Source organism: Emys orbicularis, chromosome 12 (assembly GCF_028017835.1).
Source record: "Emys orbicularis isolate rEmyOrb1 chromosome 12, rEmyOrb1.hap1, whole genome shotgun sequence".
NCBI lineage: Eukaryota > Metazoa > Chordata > Testudines > Emydidae > Emys > Emys orbicularis.
In genome coordinates this window covers 45,944,297-45,968,948 of record NC_088694.1, presented here as the reverse complement: position 1 = coordinate 45,968,948, position 24,652 = coordinate 45,944,297, and the positions used below count along the sequence as shown (strand labels likewise).

The 24,652-nt window shown below is 48.4% G+C and overlaps 1 pseudogene; it reads left to right on the top strand.

The window, feature by feature from the left end:
- Positions 1–7,294: 7,294 nt before the first annotated feature.
- LOC135886334 (granzyme B-like) lies at positions 7,295–24,259 on the top strand (annotated as a pseudogene).
- The last annotated feature ends 393 nt before the right edge of the window (positions 24,260–24,652 follow it).

Sequence of the window (24,652 nt, the reverse complement as noted above, 5' to 3'; positions counted from 1 at the left end):
GTCATGTAGGATCTGGAATGGGGCTGGGCTTTCTGTCTCCCGATGATCGCACCTGAGGGGAGACCAGGTTCATAAAAAAAGTCCCATTGTCTCCCTGGCTGTGCTGGGATCAAGCTCCCTATCCCAAATGAGAGTCCCCACAGCCTCAACCCACCTCCTGTGATTCTCTCCCTGGGTGATCCCTGTGTCTGGAACCCTGCCCCCTCCTCAGCTCCGCCCCACACTGGACACCCAGTGGGCCTGGAGGGTAAATCTGAAGCTCTGACCTGGCTGGGTGGAGAATCGGTACCAAGCGCACCGGGAGTGGGTCAGTAATCACACAGCCTTGAGGTAATGGCTTCGGGGGCTGAAGTAACTCCAGATTAGGCCAGGCAGTCCCCAGAAGGGCCCTGACAGATCCCTTATGGATGCTGCTCCTTCTCCTTTAACCCACAGTGACCAGCCAGGGCTGCTCCAAGACTGACCCGCCAAACATTTGGTCCAATGAAAACCCGTGGTTTTTAATAAAGGCATTTGTTCTCAGAAAACCTTGTCTCGAACCAGTCTGAATTATTGTGGTGAAACTGATTCTTTTCCCCCAGTTGTGGGTAATATTTAGGTGAAAAAATTCAGGTTTTGGTCACTGTAAAAGTACTACTTTGGGGAGGTTTTCCCATGGAAAACTAAAAAACGTTTTGTGATCAGATCTGAAGAAGTCTCCACCCAGCTGTGTGGGTGTGTTGGAAAATCCCACGTTTAACACATGGCGGTTATTTGCATTGGGGTGGCATCTAGACTGAGATCCAGGCACCCACATTGTATCAGGTGCTGTGCAGAAACTAACCAATACCAGCGACCCCATTGTTCCATGCCTTGCACTGACCCACACACCCTGCCCCAGAGTGTTAACTTCAGACAAACACTGGCAGAATCGGTCTTCTCATTGTACAGATGGGGAAACTGAGGCCCAAGGAGATTGTTTCTAAATCTGCCTAAGGGTTTGGGTGCCCAGTTCTCATCAGCACTCCATGAAAATCCCAGGGACTGACCCATGATATCCACAGAGATCCTGGCCTGAGCTGGGAACTGGTCCCATATTTTGGGTCCCAGCCCAGTGGCCTAGCCCCACAACCAGCCTCCATGTGTGGGGCACAGATTGGCAGTGGGGTCCCACAGGAGCCTTTGGGGGCTGGGCCACCTAATCCCTCGGGCTGCTCTGATAGCCCCAGCCACACTCAGGAGAGGCTGCAGGGTTCACTATAACCCCCTTGGCCCAGCAGGATCAGGGGGAGACCCTCACTGCTGCGCTGAGCTCCCCCTGCCAGGTGAGGGCCCTGCCCCCCACAGGACCCACTGTAAAAACCATTTGAGATCAGTGCAGATGTGTGAATACCTGACTAACTCTATTTAAATGGATTCTAAATTTATTTAAGTTGATGCAATTCCATTCTAGATCTATCCGTATCCGCACAGCTACATGTGGGTCCATTCTAGATCCATCCACATTCATATAGATCTCTTCTAGTTTCATCTAGATCCCCGTACATCCATTCTAGACCCATCTCCCCACCCTGCCAGTGCTGGACCCACCTGACTTGGATACAAGGCCACTGGGGATGCCATTGGGGAAGCTCCCGGAGAAGCTGGTGTGAATCAGTCCAGGCTCCTGGGGGTGCTGGAGAGGTACATAAGAGGCTCCTCCTCCTCTCTCTCCCTGAAGCTCCTGCTGCTTTCTGTTATTCCCTCTCACCTTTTCTCCTGCCTGCCTGTTATGTCTCTTGTGCCCTCCTTCCTCCAGCACAGCACTCCACCATCTCTGTGCATCTAGAGCATAGAGAATACAGATGCACCAGCAGCAGACACAATTTTCTACACTCTGGGTCCTAGTGGTGCCCCCCCCCCCCACAGTTCCCCCAGTCTGGCACCTGAGGCAGCCACCTCAGTTCGCCTCAGGTAAGGCCAGCCCTGGACTTAGCCTTACTATAGATCAATTGGTACCTAGATCTTACACCAAAGACAACGCCTGTAGCCAGTCCTGTAATCCATGGTATGCCCACATCTTGAATACTGTGTGGAGATGGAATTGGAAAAGGTTCAGAAAAGGGCAACAAAAATGATGAGGGGTATGGAACAGCTTTCATATGAGGAGAGATTAATAAGACTTTTCAGCTTGGAAATGAGATGATTAAGGGGAGATAGGATAGAGGTCTATAAAATCATGACTGGAGAGAAAGAGGGGAGAAAGTAAATAAGGAAGTGTTATTTACTCCTTCTCATAACACAAGAACAAAGGGTCACCAAATGAAATTATTAGGCAGCAGGTTTAAAACAAACAAAAGGAAGTATTTCTTCACACAACACATAGTCCCTGTGGAACTCGTTTCCAAAGGATGTTGTGAAGGCCAAGACTATAACAGGGTGTCACGGGCTCACAGATCATGCCCACTCTTGGCCCCGTGCGGTCCATGGGGGGTGCCCCTTTCAGTGAGACAGCCCTTCTCGGGGGTCCACTCTCTCTTGGGGTCAGGCCCCTCCACCTCCTGGAGCTGCACCTTTCTGAGCCTTAGCACTTCTGTCTCTGCCGTGGGCCCCCTCAGGGAGTCCACTCGCTCTGGACCCCCGGGGCCTCCACCCCCGAAGGGGTTGATGCAACCCTGTTCTCTAGACCGGAGTGACTCTCAGCCAGCATAAAACAGGAGGATTTATTGAGAGTTGAACACAGCACAGGAAACTCTCAGGGCCTCAGGCCTGGCCTCCCTCAGCCCAGCACATCCCAGTCTCTCTGCATCCAGGTGGGCTCTGCCTGCTCCCCCTCTCCAGCCCAGAGCCCCCCTGCTCCCAGCTGGGCATCTGAGATCACCGGCCCCAGGCCCCGCCTCTGTCCATTGTCTTCTCTCCAGGTAAACAGGGTCATAAACCGGGGCCTCCTCTCCTCGCTTCTGTCCTCTGGCTGGAACCGGCTGGTTAGGTCACTGGGTCCTCACGCTGCAGCCCATTGTCCGCCCGCTGGCCAGAACCGGCTGCGTCTCCTCAGCTGGGCCTCCGGGTCACCAGGTCGCCAGGTCACCGGTCACTGGGGTATCCATCCTCCAGGCCATCGGCTGGGTCCCCAAGTCCTCTCTCCGGTCCTCTGCAAAACCAACTCCCTCTCCCCTCCCCTCGTTAAACCAGTAACACCCAGGGAAACTGCGTCCCAGCCCCTCCGCATGCAAACCATTGAAACTCCACAGATAACAAGAAAACCCTCCACTTCGTCACACAGGGTTCAAAAAAGAACTAGATAAATTCATGGAGGACAGGTCCATCCATGACTATTAGCCAGGATGGGCAGGGATGGCGTCCCTAACCTCTGTTTGCCAGAAGCTTGGAATGGGCGACAGGGAATGGATCACTCAATGATTACCTGTTCTGTTCATTCCCTTTGAAGCATCTGGCATTGGCCACTGTTGGAAGACCGGATACTGGGCTAGATGGACCTTTGGTCTGACCCAGTCTGGCCCTTCTTATGTTCTTAATGAATTATCTAAAGGTTTATGAACTAGGAAAAAGGAATAACAGTTATTTCCAGGTTAAAGCAGGCAAACATATACACCCCGATGAGTTACCATCTAAATCCGAAGAGTGCCAGAGCTGTAGTGGTTTGTCAGTTCAAAGTGTCTCTCAGGGCAGCCCCTGGGGAGCTCTGGTGCCAGTTTGGTGGCTCTAGCCCACTCAGACGTCAAACAGCCCAAAAGACAGAAAATCGTCTTGTGGCTTCCTTTTATTTACAGCATTCAGCGTCCAAGCCCACAGCACTTCCTTGCACATCACATTTCCCAGCAGCTGGAGGGCTGTTAACCATTTTTTTGTATTTTAATGGTCTGGGATGGCCCATCTGATTTTGATAGTCCGTCTGGATGGATGCCGGAAGGGGGGACGGATGATTCCCATGCCTGGGCTCCCAAGTTCAGAGCAAACACTTCCAATGTTATAAAGCAAAATGTTCATGTTTCCTTATAGCCTGGAACACAGACATTGCACGTGAGATTGATGCAGGCAGCAACGTAGAAGCATTTCATAGACAAAGCACTAAGTATGTTCTTGTAAGACTCATCCCTATTTTGAGTGAAACTAACACACAGGTGAACAGTCTGTTCTCCAGCTACAGGTTTGTTAGTTCTTAGTTAATACCAGTTGCCTGGGCCAGGGAGGGCTGACAGTTCCCTCCGATGTGAACAGGCCATCCTCAGGCCACTAGATTCCATGGACGGTCACTCCAAGTCCATTAGCCATAGGTGCCAGGATAGAAACATTATCCCTGAACTAGTACTCGTACACACGGCTCGCCGCGAGCATGAAGCTTGACAAGTTACCAGCTTTCAGCAGAGTCCTCACTCACTGCCCTTCAGGGCTAAATACCAGGGAAGCAGTATCTGAGGTGTGGTGAGTTTGTCAGGTGTGAGACAGGACTGGCTTGTGAAGGACTGTGAACACTTCACTGGTTGGCTCCAATGGGCCTCTGGGTCACAGGGCACTGGGAGACAGGACTCCTGGGTTCTATCCCTGGTTCTGGGAAGGGAGTGGGGTCTGGTGGGTTAGAGCAGGGGGTGCTGGGAGTCAGGACTCCCAGGATCTATCCCTGGCTCTGCTGTGTCATTTCCCCTCTAGTGCTGCACAGTCATATCTCCCAGCTGTACGGAGTCACACAGGCTGCCACATCCCCTTCACGTGGTCACAGACTCACCAGCAGCCTTCTTAGGCCAGGTCTACACCCAGCCACTAGTTCGGCGGCTGGGAATCGAAGTTCTGGGTTCGATTTATCGCGTCTGGTCTGGACACGATAAATCGATCCCGGAAGCGCTCGCCGTCGACTGTGGTACTCCAGCTCAGCGAGAGGACTACCGCGGAGTCGACGGGGAGCCTGCCTGCCGCGTGTGGACCGCGTCTGAACCGCGGTAAGTTCGAACTAAGGTATGTCGACTTCAGCTACGTTATTCACGTAGCTGAAGTTGCGTACCTTAGTTCAAATTTGGGGGTTAGTGTAGACCAGGCCTTAGAAACCCTCCTGCTATGGTCATTGTGATCGGAGCTCGTGGCTGCTCTGCCCACCCCCACCCTTTTCACGGCTGGGCCACCCTGAGAAAGATCAAAAGGCCACGTTCCTACCCGCCACCGAGCTCTGTCACTGTCACCCACAGCCCCCACCACAGAGACATGGGCAGGAAGCTGAGCAAGGTTGGGGCCAGGTGAGTAAGAGCCTCGGATGTGCACAGCTCTGAGCCAGCACCCAGAGCAGCCCTGGATCCTGCTAGACATGTGTCCACTGGGGTCCTCTCCATTCAGCGGTTCATCATCCATCCAGCTGTCCAGGATCCCCAGCTGACGCACGGCCTGTTCTTCCCCTCACCCTACGTGGTTGGCTGCGGTTGGAAACTTAGACGCTGGAGCCTTGCATTTAGATGAGTGTGTGGGCGACCCTGAGGTTTTCTGCCCTACCCCTGACCTCCCCCTAGCTGAGTCTATAAAGCCCCCTGGCCTGAGGTAGATGCACCGTCCCTGCTCTGACTCCAAATAGAATTATAGAACTGGAAGGGACCTTGAGAGGTCATCTAGTCCAGTCCCCTGCACTCATGGCAGGACTAAGTATTATCTAGACCATCCCTGTCAGATGTTTGTCCAACCTGCTCTTAAAAATCCCCAATAATGGAGATTCCACAACTTACCTAGGCAATTTATTCCAGTGCTTATCCACCCTGACAGTTAGGAACTTTTTCCTAATATCTAACCTAAACCTCCCTTGCTGCAATTTAAGCCCATTGCTTCTTGTCCTATCTTCAGAGGTTAAGAAGAACAATTTTTCTCCCTCCTCCTTGTAACAACCTTTGATGTACTTGAAAACTGTTATCATGTCCCCTCTCAGTCTTCTCTTCTCCAGACTAAACAAACTCATTTTTTTCTATCTTGCCTCATAGGTCATGTTTTCTAGACCTTTAATGATTTGTGTTGTTCTTCTCTGGACTTTTTCCAATTTGTCCACATCTTTCCTAAAATGTGGCACCCAGAACTGGACACAATACTCCAGTTGAGGCCTAATCAGTGCAGAGTAGTGCAGAAGAATTACTTTTCATGTCTTGCTTACAATACTCCTGCTAATACATCCCAGAATGATGTTTGCTTTTTTTGCAACAGTGTTACACTGTTGACTCATATTTAGCTTGTGATCTACTATGACCCCCAGATCCCTTTCCACAGTACTCCTTCCTAGACAGTCATTTCCCATTTTGTATGTGGGCAACTGATTGTTCCTTCCTAAGTGTAGTACTTTGCATTTGTCCTTATTGAATTTCATCCTATTTACTTCAGGCCATTTCTCCAGTTTGTCCAGATCATTTTGAATTTTCATCCTATCCTCCAAAGCACTTGTAACCCCTCCCAGGTTGGTATCATCCACAATCTTTATAAGTGTACTCTCTATGCCATTATCTAAATCATTAATGAAGATATTGAACATAACTGGACCCAGAACCGATTCCTGTAGGACCCCACTCATTATGTCCTTCCAGCATGACTATGAACCACTGATAACTACTCTCTGGGAATGATTTTCCAACCAGTTATGCACCCACCTTATAGTAGCTCCATCTAGGTTGTATTTCCCTAGTTTGTTTATGAGACAGTCATGCGAGACAGTATCAAAAGCCTTACTAAAGTCAAGATATACCACATCTACCACTTCCCTCCTATCCACAAAGCTTGTTACCCTGTCAAAGAAAGCTATCAGGTTGGTTTGACACAATTTGTTCTTGACAAATCCAGGCTGACTGTTATTTATCATCTTATTATCTTCTAGGTGTTTGCAAATTGATTGCTTAATTATTTGCTCCATTATCTTTCTGGGTACAGAAGTTAAGCTGACTGGTCTGTAATTCCCACGGTTGTCTGTATTTCCCTTTTTATAGATAGGCACTATATTTGCCCTTTTCCAGTCTTCTGGAATGTCTCCTGTCTTCCATAACTTTTCAAAGATAATTGCTAATGGCTCAGATATCTCCTCAGTCAGCTCCTTGAGTATTCTAGGGTGCATTTCATCCGCCCTTGGTGATTTGAAGACATCTAACTTGTCTAAGTAATTTTTGACTTGTTCTTTCCCTATTTTAGACTCTGATCCTACCTCATTTTCACTGGCATTCACTATGTTCATTGTCCAATCACCACCAACCATTTAGATGAGTGTGTGGGTGACCCTGAGGTTTCTTATCCCCCTGATCTCCCCCAGCTAAGCCTATAAAGCCAACAGGCCTGAGGCAGATGCAACGTCCCTGCACTGACTCCAAATATGAAGGTACAGATCTTGCTCCTGCTCTCCATGGCCTTTCTCCTGCCCCTGGGACTTGGGCTGGTGAGTACGGCTGGGATCAGGGGGCCCTGGCATTTTGGGGTGAATGGGGAGTCTCAGGAATTGAGTTCAGTGGGTGGTATGTAGAAACCTGTGACAATCTATACCCGTATGTTCACCACTTTTACAGGACTATGATAAATTTTGTACAAAACATGCCTTGTGAGGTATCAATCTAAAAATTCATAATTTGCTGATCATTATTGTCCTGGTAAAATATGCATAGCAGCTAACGTTATAATAATCTACTGTATGGTATTACTAAGACATGTTCCAAATCTGGGAAGCAGCCAAAAATTAGTTTGCCAGAGACAAAAGACTAGCCGATGCCTCAGCCAGGTGTCAATGTAATCAACTGGACTATTTTCTGATTAAGTGGTCATTCTTGAGCAGGAAAGAGAACATGGGCAAAAAATTTACATTTTGACAAAGAAACAGCATGGAGTTCACACACTTTCTGTCTCCTGCTCAGCGGGTGATGATTCTTGTGGAGGAGAAACAGCTATAAGAAGGGTGAGCAGATGCCCCAAATGATGTCTCCCTGTCTCTTTACCCACGGCATTGACAACACCGGAAGTACACAGGGATCAGCATTGGACTGAGGGATGGAACCTGACTGAAGGAAAGTAAGATTGTCAGTGCCCTTTTGGGGCTTGCCTGGCCTAATCTGGGGTGACCTTGGCCCCGAATGCCATTAACTCAAGGCAGTGCGATTTGTCGGAGAAAAACTGAGTTCTCACTTTTTGTTTGGGTACAGCAAGTCAGAAGCTTTATTAACTCTCACAATTGTGCAGAGGGAGAGAGCCAAGCAGGTCTCTCTCCCTGATACCTAATTACAACAAGCATTTATACCTTTCAATAATGAGGGACAGCTGCATTTTGTTATACATAAGCCATTTTGATATCTTATTTTTTAATTGTTTTGTCTCTTGCCAACATACAATATTTCCTATACCTTATCTACACAAGGTTTTCTGCACCTTATTTATACAAGGTCACAATAACTTCTTACACAGTACTTTCTTACCCGCCTCACACAATCCTCGCTTCTACAAATCTTGCGTTATCAGGGCTACAGTTAGCCTGACTCTTGCTAACAAACTGTCATGCATTGCAGTTTTTTTCTGACAGTTCTTTTTTTGCTTCCACAACCCCCCCCCCTTTTGTACTTCTAGTACAACAAACATTTTTAAACTTTTATTTGCATTAAGTCCTGGACTTTAGATTTTATATTAGATGTTTTAATTTTAGCGGTTTTGATTGGATGTAATGACAATGCATGATTAGCATGAACATGAAAGGTATTACTATTATTACGTTTTTTACAACAACAATAACATAATTTTAAGCTAACTAATAACAATACAAGCAATAACATTTCCATAGCAAAACTATAATGGGGTTGTTGTACAGCCTTAGTCACAAAGCACAATACATTATACTTAGTACATAAAGTGGATACTTTATAAGCAATTTGAAAGGCATACTTTTTAACTTGATATATATTTTGAAGCATGTGAATTTGCCTTTGTACTTCAGAGATTTTTTGAATCTCTGGTAACAGTGAAAACAAATTTTGAAATTTATTAGGTACTAAACTAGTCTAATTAAAGGGTATTTGGAACCTAAGGGCTACTTGGAAAGCTTTATTTGCAGGCCAGTAAATAATATGATTGCCTGCAGTGGTAGTGAGATTAAAATGTATGTCTTGTAATGTGGTGTCATTAACATACACACAGCTATTGTTAGCTTGAAAAAGTAAGTGTCTTGTCAGGGTAGTTTTTTGTCCCCTACCCTTCCAGCAAACGTAGTCATAAACAGTGACAACTTTTTTTGGCTTTAGTTTACGGTTACACTGAAGCTGTGGGGGTTTTAATGGCCAAAATGTTTATAGACTACCTAACTCCATCCAAATGTTAGGTGTAATTCCAGGAGCACTGACTAAAAATCGATTGGGCGTACCAGGTGGTTTAATTTCCCAGATGTCTCGGTGAATTACTTAATTCCACATGCATTTTTTTTATGGACCCGGCAGGATACGGTATGTGGGAGCCCACACTCCCCTTACCGGTCCATATGCTTGGAAGGAGCACTGAGAACGTCCGCATTTCCATTCAGAAAGTTTTCAAGTAAGTCTTTATGGCCACAGATCAGATGGTACTTCTGATGTGTTTGTAAGGGCAGTGGGCCAAGCCTGATGTTTTAGATTATTTCGAATGGACATTAGCTGGTCATTTAGGAAATTCTGAGTTTTTGAACATGCTAGATCTTACTGCAATGCTTTTTTAGCCTTAGTGATATTTAGTACCATTTTTTTTAGCAACTTTTGGGTCATAGAACTAAGGGCGGAAATAACATGTAACTTACTAACTTTAGCCTGTACCTGGGTTAGTTGTGCTCCAGAAACAAGGCCAATGGCCTTTTTTAGTTGGCCCAATTTTTTATTATGTTTTTGGTTCTTAAAAATATTTTACACTGCTGCTGCACTATTGGCCCCATCCCACAGGGATTCGGTTAAGTTTTTTTTTTTTTTAGAGGAAATAACCCAAGCTCTTTGTTGTGCTAATTTAATGGCAGCCCCCTGTGAACAATTTGGGTATTTGTCTGATTATTTACTAATTGGGTGACCAAATAACAATAAGGGCCTTTTTTATTTAACACAGTACAAGTTTTAGGAACAACCATTATATTTACTTTACTATAGAACCCATTAATTGCAATTATTAATTTTTGGGGTTTGCTGGTAGTGATATCATGTATTTTTATTTTTACTGATTCATTTGTTTTTTATTTAATTGTTTGCTTATATACATTATTTTGAACTTTAAAGAATAATTTTTTTGAACAAAATTTCAGTAAATCACTAAGATGTGAAAGCTTTGGCCAATGGGTTTCATTGGAATATACAGTACGGTTTGTATTTGGGTAAGTTACAGTGGTGGTGGCAGGGGTCAAGGGACTAGTGGGTGTAGTCCTAGTGGTGGCAAGGCGGTTTTGATATTTATTTTTTGAAAGCCAATTAGGAAGGGCAGTGCATTCTGAAGGTACCTGTCCATAAGCACAAAGTCCTGATTCTGGAAAGAATCCACCCCACCACTGGACCCCGCATTCCCAGGAACGGTTCCCACAGTTCCCTTCTTGCCAATAAACGATGCTTCGTCTTTTTCACCAGGGCCAGTTCTTAATGTTTTTTGTAGTCAGGAATTTCTGGACTTTGGTGGTTTTAGCAGAGCGAGTCTTTTTTTTTTTTTTTTTTAAAGCAGTTGTGATTCACCATAGTGCAGGGGAGAGGTTACTAGCACTTCACCCTGTACTGGTGTGATTCCTGTAAAAGAATTCAAAGGCATTGTAGATCTGTTAGTGGACAAAGGAGAGGTTACTAGTACTTTACCTTGTTCTTTTTTCCTGCTGTCCAGGAGGCACAGCAGAGCTAGCAGGAGAAATAGGCTGATCAGCAGCTGGAGAATCCTCTCCAGGTGGAGGGGTCTTTTTGCAGTGAGAAGCATGGGTCCAGGTGGGCAGTCCTTGGCACTTTACAGCGGTGTTGGTGGTTAACAGGACTTGGAAAGGGCCCTTTCAGCATGGAGCCAAAGCAGTCTTTCATTGATGGACTTTACGTAGACTTAGTCTTCTTGTTTCAATGAATGGCAGGGCTGCTAGGGTCTTTGGGTAGCACTTCTTTTATTTGTGAGAAAAGAAACCTAACACATTTTATTAATGCCTGGCAGTGTTTTGCAGATATTATAGTTGCTTGGGCACATTTAGGCCCCCCCTTTTCTTGGCTGTCAGCCAAGTCTTAGCTGTGGGTAGTATTCTTGGATGGGGCCAACGTCTTATTTTTGGACTGAGCTTGCTAGCTATTTTTGATTTGAAAGACAAAAGAGCAGAGGTTTACCCCTTCTGGGTAGTCAGTTATTGCTTAGAATATTTTCTTTATATACACATACTTTTGTTGATTTTAGACAAAACAGAGGAATTACCCCATATTTTTTGTATTTATTTTATAGGCAGCCCAGGTTTTAGTGGCTTTTACCTTATTAGTTAGAAAATTGCATTAATACAGATGCTTTTTGGCTTGCTTCCAGATCCAAAGCTATCCACAGCTTAAAGATTCTTACTTTAAAAAGGGACACAATTAACTTTTTCAGACTTTTGATTGCCTTTTACTTTTAGCTTCTGCTTTCAAACACCCAGTGATTTGAAAAAGATAACACAATTTATATTGGTATGTTTGCATTTTTTTTACCTTTGCTACAATATACACTGCACATGTTTTGGGGAAAATGCACATTCTTTCCACAATTCAATTTCCATAACACTAGCCACATCAATTTTTACACAAGGTGTAACTGTTTTTTGTCTTTGCCTTTGTACTTCAGAGATTTTTTGAATCTCTGGTAACAGTGAAAACAAATTTTGAAATTTATTAGGTACTAAACTAGTCTAATTAAAGGGTATTTGGAACCTAAGGGCTACTTGGAAAGCTTTATTTGCAGGCCAGTAAATAATATGATTGCCTGCAGTGGTAGTGAGATTAAAATGTATGTCTTGTAATGTGGTGTCATTAACATACACACAGCTATTGTTAGCTTGAAAAAGTAAGTGTCTTGTCAGGGTAGTTTTTTGTCCCCTACCCTTCCAGCAAACGTAGTCATAAACAGTGACAACTTTTTTTGGCTTTAGTTTACGGTTACACTGAAGCTGTGGGGGTTTTAATGGCCAAAATGTTTATAGACTACCTAACTCAAAAAACAGTTACACCTTGTGTAAAAATTGATGTGGCTAGTGTTATGGAAATTGAATTGTGGAAAGAATGTGCATTTTCCCCAAAACATGTGCAGTGTATATTGTAGCAAAGGTAAAGCATTAAGTCACCTTAAGGATTAAATGCTAAACACCATATTAAACAACACTAGTTTTCTGTGTCTGGCAAAAGTATTTTTGGTTTTTGCAACTTTAAACAATACCAATTTATTTTAAACTTATAAAACACAGATTGTATACAGCAGGAGTGTTTTTCAGCAAATTAGACTAACGTATTTATAGTTGAATAATTCCACTTAAATAACCTCTTGCCTGAATTACTTACAGACATTCCTACCAAGTTTTACTGCTTGATTTTCTTTAGCAACTACAGAGTTAACTTTTTACTTTTTTTTTTAAATTACTTGCTTGTTTTCCAAAACGACACCCAATCAACTCAGATTTTACCATTTCAATTATTGTCCTGGGGATTTGAAATCCCCCTGCTTATAATTACTTACTTTTTTTTTTTTACTATGCCCTCAAAGTTTTTAACCTGTTTTTCAATCTTTTTATTTATTGCCTGCCCGCTTGGGCCCAATTCTGCTTTTCTTGCTGAACCGTTTCTTTCATGGGCACCGGCTTTTTCACTACCAATTTAGATAGGAGGGTGGGCTTCTCAACTAGCCCCCACCCTTTCTGGTCTTTTCCCTTAAACATTTTTACTTACAAGGCTACCCGAGTCCTTCCTCGTGAGGCTTGCCACTTGGGCAAAACGCAGGGCCCATTGGCGTTTAACTATTCAATTTTTTTTTGTGGCAAACACACTGCTGTTACAGGATATGCAAACACAAATGGTTAAATTTTGACAAGTCCCTGAAGGACCGGTACTTGCTTAGCCAGTGCTTTCTTTTTTGCTTGGAAGTCCTGTTTTAAGGCTTGCAACTTGCCCTGGGCATAGGTTTAAGTTGCTGCCTGGTTCATGATTTATGCTTTTAATTGCTCAATTTTAGTTATTAAGTACACAACTTTTTTTATTACTCCAACTTTTTTATTGCCCAGTCCTGCTACGACTGGGGTAGATTCACCTGACACCCTTCCCGATCAACCGGGGTGGAGAGAGGAATGCTAAATCCCTCTTCGGTTCTTAGACTTACTGCGGCTGAGAGTAGGCACACTTTCATACTCACACACGTATGTCCAGACTGGCCACGTCTGTGTATAACGTTGAGAGAAGGTGCTGTGCAATCTCCAACTTGCTTTCTCTTTTGGGAGGGCAGTTCTTTTACACCCTGAAGTCTCCTGGGGCGTTTTTTTAGTGATTCCAGTCCAGGCCGGCTGCCTGTGGCTTTTTCAGCGTCCCCAAACCACGCCGGCTCCAGGGTCGGAAAGGCAGACTGTTGGATCTCACTGGACAGTTAAGCTTTGCAAATGTAATCTCAGCACTGTAACTTGTATTGCCTTTGGTTTGACTATGTCTATATTTTTTTACAGCCAGCTGGGGCCGAAAGCAGTTTTTTTTTGTACTTAGCCTGGTCTGCATTGATTTTTGACCTTGAACGCAGATTAACTTTTTTTATTTCTGGACCAAGCTGAATTTCAAATTAACCCGTTTCTTTCCTCAATAGACAAATTGCTCCCATTGTGTGTCAGAGGCTTTTTTTTTTGGTGATTAAAAGCTCCTCTGAGATGTATGATCTTATCTAGATTGAAGGTACCTTCTAGTGGGCATTGTTTAGATGAATTTTTACGCGTGTAATGATTCCAATTCTCTAAATACCTGCAGGTTTTAAGACCATAATGTACGTACATGAAATAAGCTGGGGTACCCTTAGGGGGTGAGAGGGAATCCTTAGACTGTCCCCCACCCATTTTCCAATCACACACACAGGGAGGAGGATGCTCTGTCCGCGCTAGCGGCATATAAACTAAGGATCTTTCCCTACAGGGTACTCACACAGGAGAGACTAACGAGGATAGCCATGACCTCCTACACCTCCCTTCAGCAAAGAGCGTCGGCTAATCTCAGAGAGACGGCGCCGCTTACTCTGTTGCATCCAGTGAGATGGTCCAACTGTCAGTGGCTCACACGGAGAGGAAAAGGGGAGGGAAGATGGGTTCACACACTCCTAGACCCAGGCAGCCTCCTCGCCGGACGATGCCAGGCCGAGTTAGCGTACCGTGGGTCGGATCTCCTAAAAGATCCTCTAGTTACCGGGCTTGCGTTAGAGTAGTTCTGGTCACGAGCCAAAAGACTTCGCAGAGTACTCTGGGCGTCTTCCGGTAACACTCAATTCACACTGGTGTACACACACACACACACACACACCAAGGCCTTACTTCAGGTACTATTCCCAAGTACCTCAGGTACTATTCCCAAGTACCTCGATGCATCACTCGAGGCGGTAAAAACCCCTCTTGAGGCGGTAAACAACCCCTCTGTCCGGACTATGAGGCGGTAAAAACCCCTCCTGCTGAGGCAGTAACAACCCCTCAACACAGGTGCAATCCTATGCACCTCGCATATGCATACAGGGGGCGGCAAACAATTCCCTTACGCCGCTCAGCATCTGACCTTGCTGCACAGTCAATAAGTTCGGATGGCGTGAGCCCAACAGGGACAGACGGCCCCACGGACAGTCCTCCTCCGACACCCCAATAGAGATTTCAAAAGGTCTCTTACCTCTATTGTGGCGCCATGGGGTTCGAAGGGGAACGATCCGTAGTAACTGCCGGTGCCTCTGAGGGCGTTGCCATCCCGGACGAGCCCCCAAATTGTCGGAGAAAAACTGAGTTCTCACTTTTTGTTTGGGTACAGCAAGTCAGAAGCTTTATTAACTCTCACAATTGTGCAGAGGGAGAGAGCCAAGCAGGTCTCTCTCCCTGATACCTAATTACAACAAGCATTTATACCTTTCAATAATGAGGGACAGCTGCATTTTGTTATACATAAGCCATTTTGATATCTTATTTTTTAATTGTTTTGTCTCTTGCCAACATACAATATTTCCTATACCTTATCTACACAAGGTTTTCTGCACCTTATTTATACAAGGTCACAATAACTTCTTACACAGTACTTTCTTACCCGCCTCACACAATCCTCGCTTCTACAAATCTTGCGTTATCAGGGCTACAGTTAGCCTGACTCTTGCTAACAAACTGTCATGCATTGCAGTTTTTTTCTGACAGTTCTTTTTTTGCTTCCACAGATTATTGACCCACTCATGGTGCGTTTGGCACTGATTCTCCACCCAGCAAGGGCAGAGATTTAGATTTACCTCCCGGCCCCCATGGGGTGTCGAGTCTGGGGCAGACCTGAAGAGGGGGCAGAGTTCCAGGTCCAGGGATCCCCCAGGGAGAGCATCACAGGGGTTCGGTTGAGGCTGTGGGGACTCCCCTTCAGGATGGGGAGCTCGGTCCCTGCCCAGCTCAGAGATACAAAGAGGCTCTTTGTATCAACCTGGTCTCCTGCCAGGTGAGATCATCGGGGGCTGGGAAGCCCAGCCACACTCCAGACTCTACATGGCCTATCTGGATATATGAGATGGTGATGAGAGCATCAGCTGCGAAGGGTTCCTGGTGAAAACAAACTTTGTGCTGATGGATGCACACTGCAATGGAGAGTAAGCACATTTGTGCTGGGGACATCGGTGCAGGTCGGGGTTAGTGGGTGATAGGAGAGCTGGGAGTTCTGGCACCGTCATAAGTTTCAGGGAAGGAGCAGTTAGTAAAACAGGCTGGGAGAACAGAACCCAGGGGTCTGATCTGTTCAGGGGGCGTCGGCGTGTCTCTAGGGAACTCTGCAAACCATGGTCCAGATCCAACACTGGGTAAGTCAATGGGGCTATGGCCATTGACACCAGCTGGGGTCTGGCCCCATTGCCCAGAGGCAGGGAGGGGCTCCAGGACAGCTCTGCAGGGCTCTGGGCTGGGGGGAGCTAGGCATAGACCCCTGTGTGGATCATGCCAAGGAGGGGTCACCGGGCTGGATGGGAGCTGAGACCCAGGGGCTGGGAGGAGTGTGGGGAGTTAAACAGCTCATGGGAACAGCACAAGGGGCTGGTGGAGACAGAGGCTGGGACCCCCATGCCACTAGGCAGGTGTTTATTCTGAAACCAGTGCCCACTAGAGGGGAACAGCCCCGTGTTCCATTCTGCCCCTCACCCCGCACCCCTGAGCCAGCCAATCCCCAGTCCCGGGGCTGGATCGGAGCTGGCAATGTGTACAGTGGTATGGACATATTTGCTGGCAGAAGCTGAGTCCGAGATCTCGGCCTGAGAGCCCCAGGCTGCCCTGTCCCCTCCATATCACTGTTCATGAGTCAGACCCTCATGTACCTGTCCCCCACCTCATGTACGCTCCTGTCCCTAATGCCTTGTGTATTGCTCCTGGGTTTTACAGTGAGATCACTGTGATGCTGGGAGCCCATAACATTAGTGAACAGGAACAGAGCCAACAGAAAATACCTGTGAGGTGCCAGATCCTGCACCCACAATAAAACAAAAAGACCTATAAGAATGACATCATGCTTCTTCAGGTACGGACCCCATCCCATCACCCCACCCCCCATGACCTCACACTGCTGCAGGTGCTGTCCCCATCCAATGTTCTCTCTAACTATTACCATCCATGTGTTGTCCTGTTTGTGCCAGCCATCTATCAGTCGGATGGCTGTGTCTCCCCTGATTTATTTCCTGACACCACCTTGCACAGAGTAAAAGTTACCAAGAGCTTTGGGTTGAAAGAACCCCAGGTAACAGCCTCCTGCGTGGCCGCGCAGGCGTTCACCTTAGAGGTAACCTAGCCCCCATCCCATTACCCCACCTCCAGTGACCTCACACTGCTGCCAGCACCACCCTATTCCCACAACTCTGCCCCCATGACTGGACACTCCCCCATACCATCACCCCACCCCCAGTTACCGCATACTGCTGCATCTACCACTCCCATCCCACCCCCCTGTCCTCAGTGACCTCATACTGCTGCAGATACCTCCCCCATCCCATCATCCCACCCCCAGTGACCTCACAATGTTTTCAGTTCCACCCCCATCCCATCACCCCGTCCCTTGAGTCTTGAGTTTCTGAGTTCTCTCCATCACACACACACACACACACACACACACTCTGACTACACTTCATGGGCTGTGTCATTCCCCTCCCCTCTTTGCCCCCAATAGCTGCATCACAAGGCGCATCTGACCAAGGAGGTGGGATTGATTGATTTGACTTCTGCTCATCGCAGAGTGAGCCCGGGGACCATGTGCAGCGTGGCTGGCTGGGGGAGGACCAGCTTGACAGATACAACCAACACCCTTCAGGAAGTGAACCTACCGGTGATAAGCGATGAGACCTGTTACAACTGGTACCAGTACTATTACCCCTCAAGCATGCTGTGTGCAGTGGACCCTGACAACCAGAAATCAGTTTATCATGTAAGTGGCTGATTGGCTTGGGCTCCTGCTGCTGGTTGTCCTTTCTCAGCTGCATTGTGGGGTCAGCTGGGGCTCACAGGGGCCTGGCAAGAGAAGTGGGACCTGAGCCCTGTTGATTATCTAGCCCTAAATGACTAGACCATGGTAACATGCCTAGCCTACTGCAGAGCCTTCCACCCAGGCCATACACTGACACCTTCACCTCCATATTGTCACGCACTGGCCAGGAGTATCATGCAGCCCCTCCCTGCCTGATTCACATGCCATGGGAGTATGGAAAGAATGACACAGGGTGGCAGGGTCCAAATAACGACATTCATTAACTACGCACAACCCATGCGGCCTGGGTCCCAGCCCACGGCTGCTCTGCTCGGGTTCTGGTAATGTAGGGGACATAGGACACTGTGAGCCCCACTGGAGGGCTCCCACGCTGTTGACAGGGACACCACCCAATTCCTGTGCACTACGGCTGGTGACAGCCCCAAGCTGGCTCTTTCAATCTTTCAAATCCTAGACGAGCCCCTCCTAGGAGTCATGGCATGGCCAGAACAGACCAGATCATCCAGTCTGAAAATCTGTAGCTCATAGGCCACCAACTGTGCCCAGCATCCGCACACTAGAACCAACAGCCAAAATGTGACCAAGGCATCACGGCCCACAGGCAGGGCTTCACTTGTAATAAAAGAGGTGCCTGGACTTCAGCAATTAGTTGCCGGGGCTGAAGCAATTTTTTTACGTTCATACCTGATGCAGCAAGCCCAGAGGTGCCAGGGCTATGAACGGCCAAGTCTAGCGATGCTGGGGCTCAGCCCTGGCACAAATTAAGCGCTGCTCACTGGAGACCAAATTGTTGTGGTGACAGGCAGAGAACAGGGGCCACCAATGCCTGAGGCCCCACAGTGGCAGGAAATGGATTAGGAGAGATATGCCCAGATGGTTGCAACAGGTGAGCCATGCCCCAGAGGAAGCTGAACCCCCTTCTCCCCCTCCCCCCCCGGAGGTCCCCACGACTCTGACCTGCAGATGCAAGGCACGGGTGGCCCAGCCATGGATGTGTGAGCACTACAGGGGACAGTCTGGAAAACGTCCGGCCTTAGTTCATAAACCAAGTAACCTGAGATCTTTGGTGAAAAGGCTGCAGTGAAGAAATGGTCAATAGCCTCCTGGCTCTGGTTACTGACAGGGCGATTCTGGTGTGTGATGGTGTGGCCCAGGGCATCATCTCTGTAGGAGATACCAATGGGATCTACACACAAGGATCTCCACATTCTTCCCCTGCATGGAGAGAAATCTGCAAACCTTTGTAGGGCTTGTGGACCCAGCTGAATACTCCCTGCTAAGGGCCGTAGGGTGGCGCCAAAGAGCCTGTTGGAAAGACTCTGACCCTGGCCTGCTGGGTGGCTGTGAGCATCTCCTGTCCCTCCTTGTGCTTCAGTTTCCCCCATGCCCCATGGGAAGAATGACACCTGTGCTGTCAGGCCTAAGCATGATGGATGGTCCTGAAGAGCTGGGTGCTGTTACCATATCGTAGGCAGCTCCCTGCTGCTGGCCACGAAAACCAATGGAAACACCAAAGACAGAGCTGGGAAAGGCGCCCTGGGCCCTCCAGCCCAATCCCATTAGAAACACACAGAGAACAGCCAGGAAACCATAGAGCTGCCTTCACCTGCCCATGCCAGGGGCTATAGGTTTGTATCCAGCTATTGCACCACTCAGACCAAGGAGCTCTGCCTCCTCCTGGCCCCTGGGTGTAGGCTGTGGGTTACACTGATTGCTGTCAGTGCTGGGTGAAACAACACGCCCTGATCCTTCCTGTGTGTGAGATAGACAAGGGTGCAGCTCTGATCACCCTGATACCAGCTCCCACCGGACAGTGTGTACACGATGCCCAGAGTGTCTCTGACTTCCTTCCCCATAAACACGTTGTCAGAGCCAGACACCTCCTCTGCTTCTGCTGCCCCATTGGGTCTATCAACCCCACAAAGGGGGCTCAGTCCCGTCCCCTGTCTGTGGGGTCTCTGCCTTGTCAGGGGAGGTGCCATCTCCCTGGGGGTATTCACACACACAGAGCCAGGAGCATCACTGGTCCAACCATTCCTACATCCTGCCTCCCCCAGGGCCAGTCCTGGATGCTTCCAGCCAACATCCCCAATGGCCTTGTATCCAAGTCAGGTGGATCCAGCACTGGCAGGGTGGGGAGATGGGTCTAGAATGGATCCAGATATACCTGTGCAGATATGGATAGATCTAGAATGGAATTGCATCAACTTAAGTGAATCTAGAATGAATTTAAATAGACTTAGTCAGGTATTCACACATCTGCATTGATCTCAAATGGTTTTTACAGTGGGTCCTGTGGGGAGCAGGGCCCTCACCCGGCAGGGGGAGCTCAGCGCAGCAGTGAGGGTCTCCCCCTGATCCTGCTGGGCCAAGGGGGTTATAGTGAACACTGCAGCCTCTCCTGAGTGTGGCTGGGAGTGGGACTATCAGAGCAGCCAGAGGGGTTAGGTGGCCCAGCCCCCAAAGGCTCCTGTGGACCAGTTCCCAGCTCAGCTCAGGACCTCTGTGGATATCATTGGCCAGTCCCTGGGGCTGGGATTTTCATGGCGTGCTGATGGGAACTTGGCACCAAAACCCTTTGGGCAGATTTAGAGACAATCTCCTTGGGCCTCAGTTTCCCCATCTGTACAATGAGAAGACCGATTCTGCCAGTGTTTGTCTGAAGTGAACACTCTCTGGGGCAGGGTGTGTGGGTCAGTGCAAGGCGTGGAACAATGGGGTCCCTGGTATTGGTTAGGTTCTGCACAGTACCTGATACAATGGGGGCACCCAGATCTTGGTCTAGGTGCCACCCCAATGCAAATAACAGCCAGTGTTAAAAGTGGGATTTTCTAACACACCCACACACCTGAGTGGAGACTTCTTTAGAGCTGATCACAAAACTTTTCTTAGTTTTCCAAGGGAACCCCCCCCCCCAAAGTAGTACTTTTACAGTGACCAAAACATGAAAATTTTCACCTAAGTATTACCCACAACTGGGGGGAAAGAATCAGTTTCACCACAATAATTCAGACAGGTTCAAGACAAGGCTTTCTGAGAACAAATGCCTTTATTAAAAACCACGGGTTTTCAATGGACCAAATGTTTGGCGGGTCAGTCTTGGAGCAGCCCTGGCCAGTCACTGTGGGTTGATGGAGAAGGAGAAGCGTCCACAAGAGACCTGTCAGGCCCTTCTGGGGGCTGCCTGGCCGAATATGGGGTGACCTTGATCCCCAATGCCGTTGACTCAAGGCTGTGCAATTGCTGACCCCCTCCTGGTGCGTTTCATACTGATTCTCCACCCAGCCAGGTCAGAGCTTCAGATTTACCCTCCGGCCCAATGAGGTGTCCAGTGTGGGAGAGAGAGGAGCAGAGGGCAGGGTTCCAGGCACAGGGATCCCCCAAGGAGAGCATCACGGGGGGTGGGGTGTTGAGGTTGTGGGGATTCCCCTTCGGGATGGGGAGCTCGGTCCCTGCCCGGCTCAGGGACATGATGGGACTTTTTATATGAACCTGGTCTCCCACCAGGTAAGATCATCGGGGGCCAGGAAGCCCAACCCCACTCCAGGCCCTACATGGCCTATCTGGAAATACAAGATGGACAGGTTAAAAAAAATGTGGAGGGTTCCTGGTGAAGACAAATGTCGTGCTGATTACTGCTCACTGCAAGGGAAGGTAAGCACTTCCCTCATCCCCACCCCCACCCCAGAGCCTGCAACCCCAGCCGGAGCCCTCACCCCCTCCCACACACCAACCCCCAATTTTGTGAGCATTCACGGCCCGCCATACAATTTCCATACCCAGATGTGGCCCTCAGACCAAAAAGTTTGCCCACCCCTGCGCTATCCCAAGACCCTGCCACAGTGACATCACAATGCTGCATCACAATACTGCCCCACACCCCATCACCCTGCCCCCAGTGACTTCACATGAAAGCACTGGACACATCTTCATTTTCCTCTGTTGGAACATATTGGTCCCTTTCAGCTCCGCTTCCTGTGCTGATCTGGTTCCCTGTTTTCCCTCACGTCCATGACAGTTGTCACGCAACGCAATGCTGAATAACTGTGTGCGGCTCATCCCCTTGCCAAACACCGAGTCCAGAGTGAGTCCGGGATCCATGTGCAGCGTGGCTGGATGGGGTCAGACTGGCAAGAACTCAAGAATTGATACCCTCCATGAGGTGGACCTCAAGGTCATGAAGGATGAGATGTGTCAGCTGTACCATGGATACAACCCCACAATGATGCTGTGTATGGGGAAGCCCGGCCTGGGGAAATTACCTTATCAGGTAAGTATCCTGCTGACCTGGAGACTCCTTGGTTCCAGGAGGTCACTGCTGGGAGGGAATGGGGAGGTGTTTTCCAGTGCTAAATATCTAATGGCACGGTGATCCCCTACCAACCTAGCCCCGCTCGGGAGATGGGGTGTTGATATAGACATCAGATTGGCTCAGAGGTGAGGCGATAGTGAGACTAGCTCAGCACAGCTCCTACTAGCTTGGCCAAGATCCTTTATTACACATGGCTATTGATGTTCTTTCATCTCAAACCCCAGGCAACAAAACACAATTCAACTCAGCCCCAAACTCAACCCCCCTCCCCAATCCAACCCTACCAACCCTACCTCAAACTCAACCCCCTTCCCCAAAAAAATCCTTGCCAACTGTACTACAAACTGACCCCCCCAACACAACACTACCCCAAACTAAACTCCCCCACCCCCAACACAACCCTAACAATCCTACTGCCGACACAACTGTACCAACTGTACCCCAAACTCAACTGCTTTCAACACAACTCTACCAAGCCTACCCCAAACTCAATCCCCCCAACACAACCCTATCTCAAACTCAAACCGCCCCCCCCCCGAACACAAACCTACCAACACTACTCCAAACTCAAACCCTGGCCAATACAATCCTACCAACTGTGCCCCAAACTGAAACCTCACCCTACATAACCCTTCCAATCCTATCCAAACTCAAACCCCACCCAACAAAACCCTACCAACCCTACCCCAACACAGCTCAACCCAACACTATCCAAAGCTCAAACAACACCCAGCACAACTGTACCCAACCCTTCCTCAAACTCAAACCCCACCCAACACAGTCCTACCCAACTCTATCAAACTTAACCCCTGTCCTGCACAACTGTCCCCAACTCCAACTCTACCCAACAGTACCCAATCGCTACTAAATTTTACCACTGTCCTATCCAGCTTTACCTAACATACCCCCTGTCCTACTAAACTCTACCCAAACTCATCCTTACCCACATCCACCCAATTCAAACCCTACCCAGTTCTACCCAACCCAAACCAAGCTCTACCAAACTCTGCCTAACCCTACTAGTGCTACACAAACAAAAAAGGAAAGGCCCCACATCCAATTTCCCATCCCATGATCCAGCCAGTCCCCCTCCCTAGGGCCTTTCTGCACTACAATCTGGGTCTGAGGAGTCGTTGTCTGCTCTGCCAGGGCTGGGCAGGGTGGTTCGGTGGGAACAGAGGAGAAGTGTTTCCATAGCAGACCCACGAGGAAATTCCACACCAGAGCCTCATCCAACATTTACTGAAATTAACAGACTCCCCTCCCCCTCCCTCCAGGGGTCTGGGGCCAATGGATCCCTCCCCACTCCACCAAATAAGGACTGAACCTAACCCTAGAGGAGCAGGCGGGATAAGAAAGCCTTTCCTGAGCTGGAGGCCACTAGCAGAACATAAGGGGTTTGTCTCCCTCTACTGGCTGTTCCACATAACAGGATAAGAGTCTACTATAGCTAGTGGACCTCCTCCTTTAGACTCCTGTAACCCTTCTGCCCATCAGAGTTGGCAGCAGCAAGGGCCGGGTTCAGTGTCTAGGGGTTCCGTTTCAATAACAATGTAAAATCGGCTCGAGCCCCCACCCAGTGACCTGGGACAATTACATACCACCCCCTGGGTGCCTCTAACAGGCAATACTTCCCCTCTCGCAAGCACAGAGTCTGAGGCTTGGTCTACACTAAACCCCCAAATCGAACTAAGATACGCAACTTCAGCTACGTGAATAACGTAGCTGAAGTTCGAAGTACCTTAGTTCGAACTTACCTCGGTCCACACGTGGCAGGCAGGCTCCCCCGTCGACTCCGCGGTACTCCTCTCGTCTAGCTGGAGTACCGCAGTCGACGGCGAGCACTTCCTGGTTCGACTTATCGCGTCCAGACAAGACGCGATAAGTCGAACCCAGAACTTCGATTCCCAGCCGCCGAACTAGCGGCTGGGTGTAGACATACCCTCAGTGTAGCAAAAGCCTTTTAATAAAGGAGGGAAACATTGCGGCATTATGTTGGGGAAACATCACAAACAGGATTCTTAACACAAACCATAATACAAAAGACCCACCTCCAACTAAGTTTGTCAGTGTCCTTTTCCCCTCAGGGTCTTAAGTCCAGCAACCCATCAGGCACCCCCACCCACAGTTTCTGTCCTTGGTCAGTGCAGCCCCCAGAGTTCAGAAGTTTGTCTGCAGAGTTTACCTCCCAGCCTGGGTGGAAGTGGAGGGAGGTATGGGGGGGGCAGCTTACATGCTCCGCTGCTCAGGGTTGACAGCTGATTGCCATGCCTCTCCGCAGGGTTCTGCTACAGTCTTCACCACCAGCCGCTCCTCTCTGCTAGCCACTCCGCTCCACCAGCCATCCTGCTAGCTGCTCACCAATATGTCTTCAGCCCTCTCCTCCCCCCGCTTAGCACAGCTCTCAGTGATTTCAGCTATTAGTAGGAGTGGGGTGGGGCACAGTGCTGGCACACTCAGAACCACTTGCCCAAAGCAGGTCTAAGGCCTAAACCTAGGAATCAGTGATTTCAGCTCTACAGCATCTTACACAACTCCTAGTGGAATCAAAATTAGCTCTGTTATTACACAGTGGCGAGAGGAAAAGCCAGAGTGGTGTTCAGGGCCCTCCAGAAAGCCCCACACTACTAAGCACACCTGCCTATCTCCACCCTCTCTCTAGTGAGTGCTACTTACTTGAGGGTGAGTCCCTCCAGCATAAAATCCCAAGTACAGTTCTACTGTCCTTGATTCCATAACCAGGATA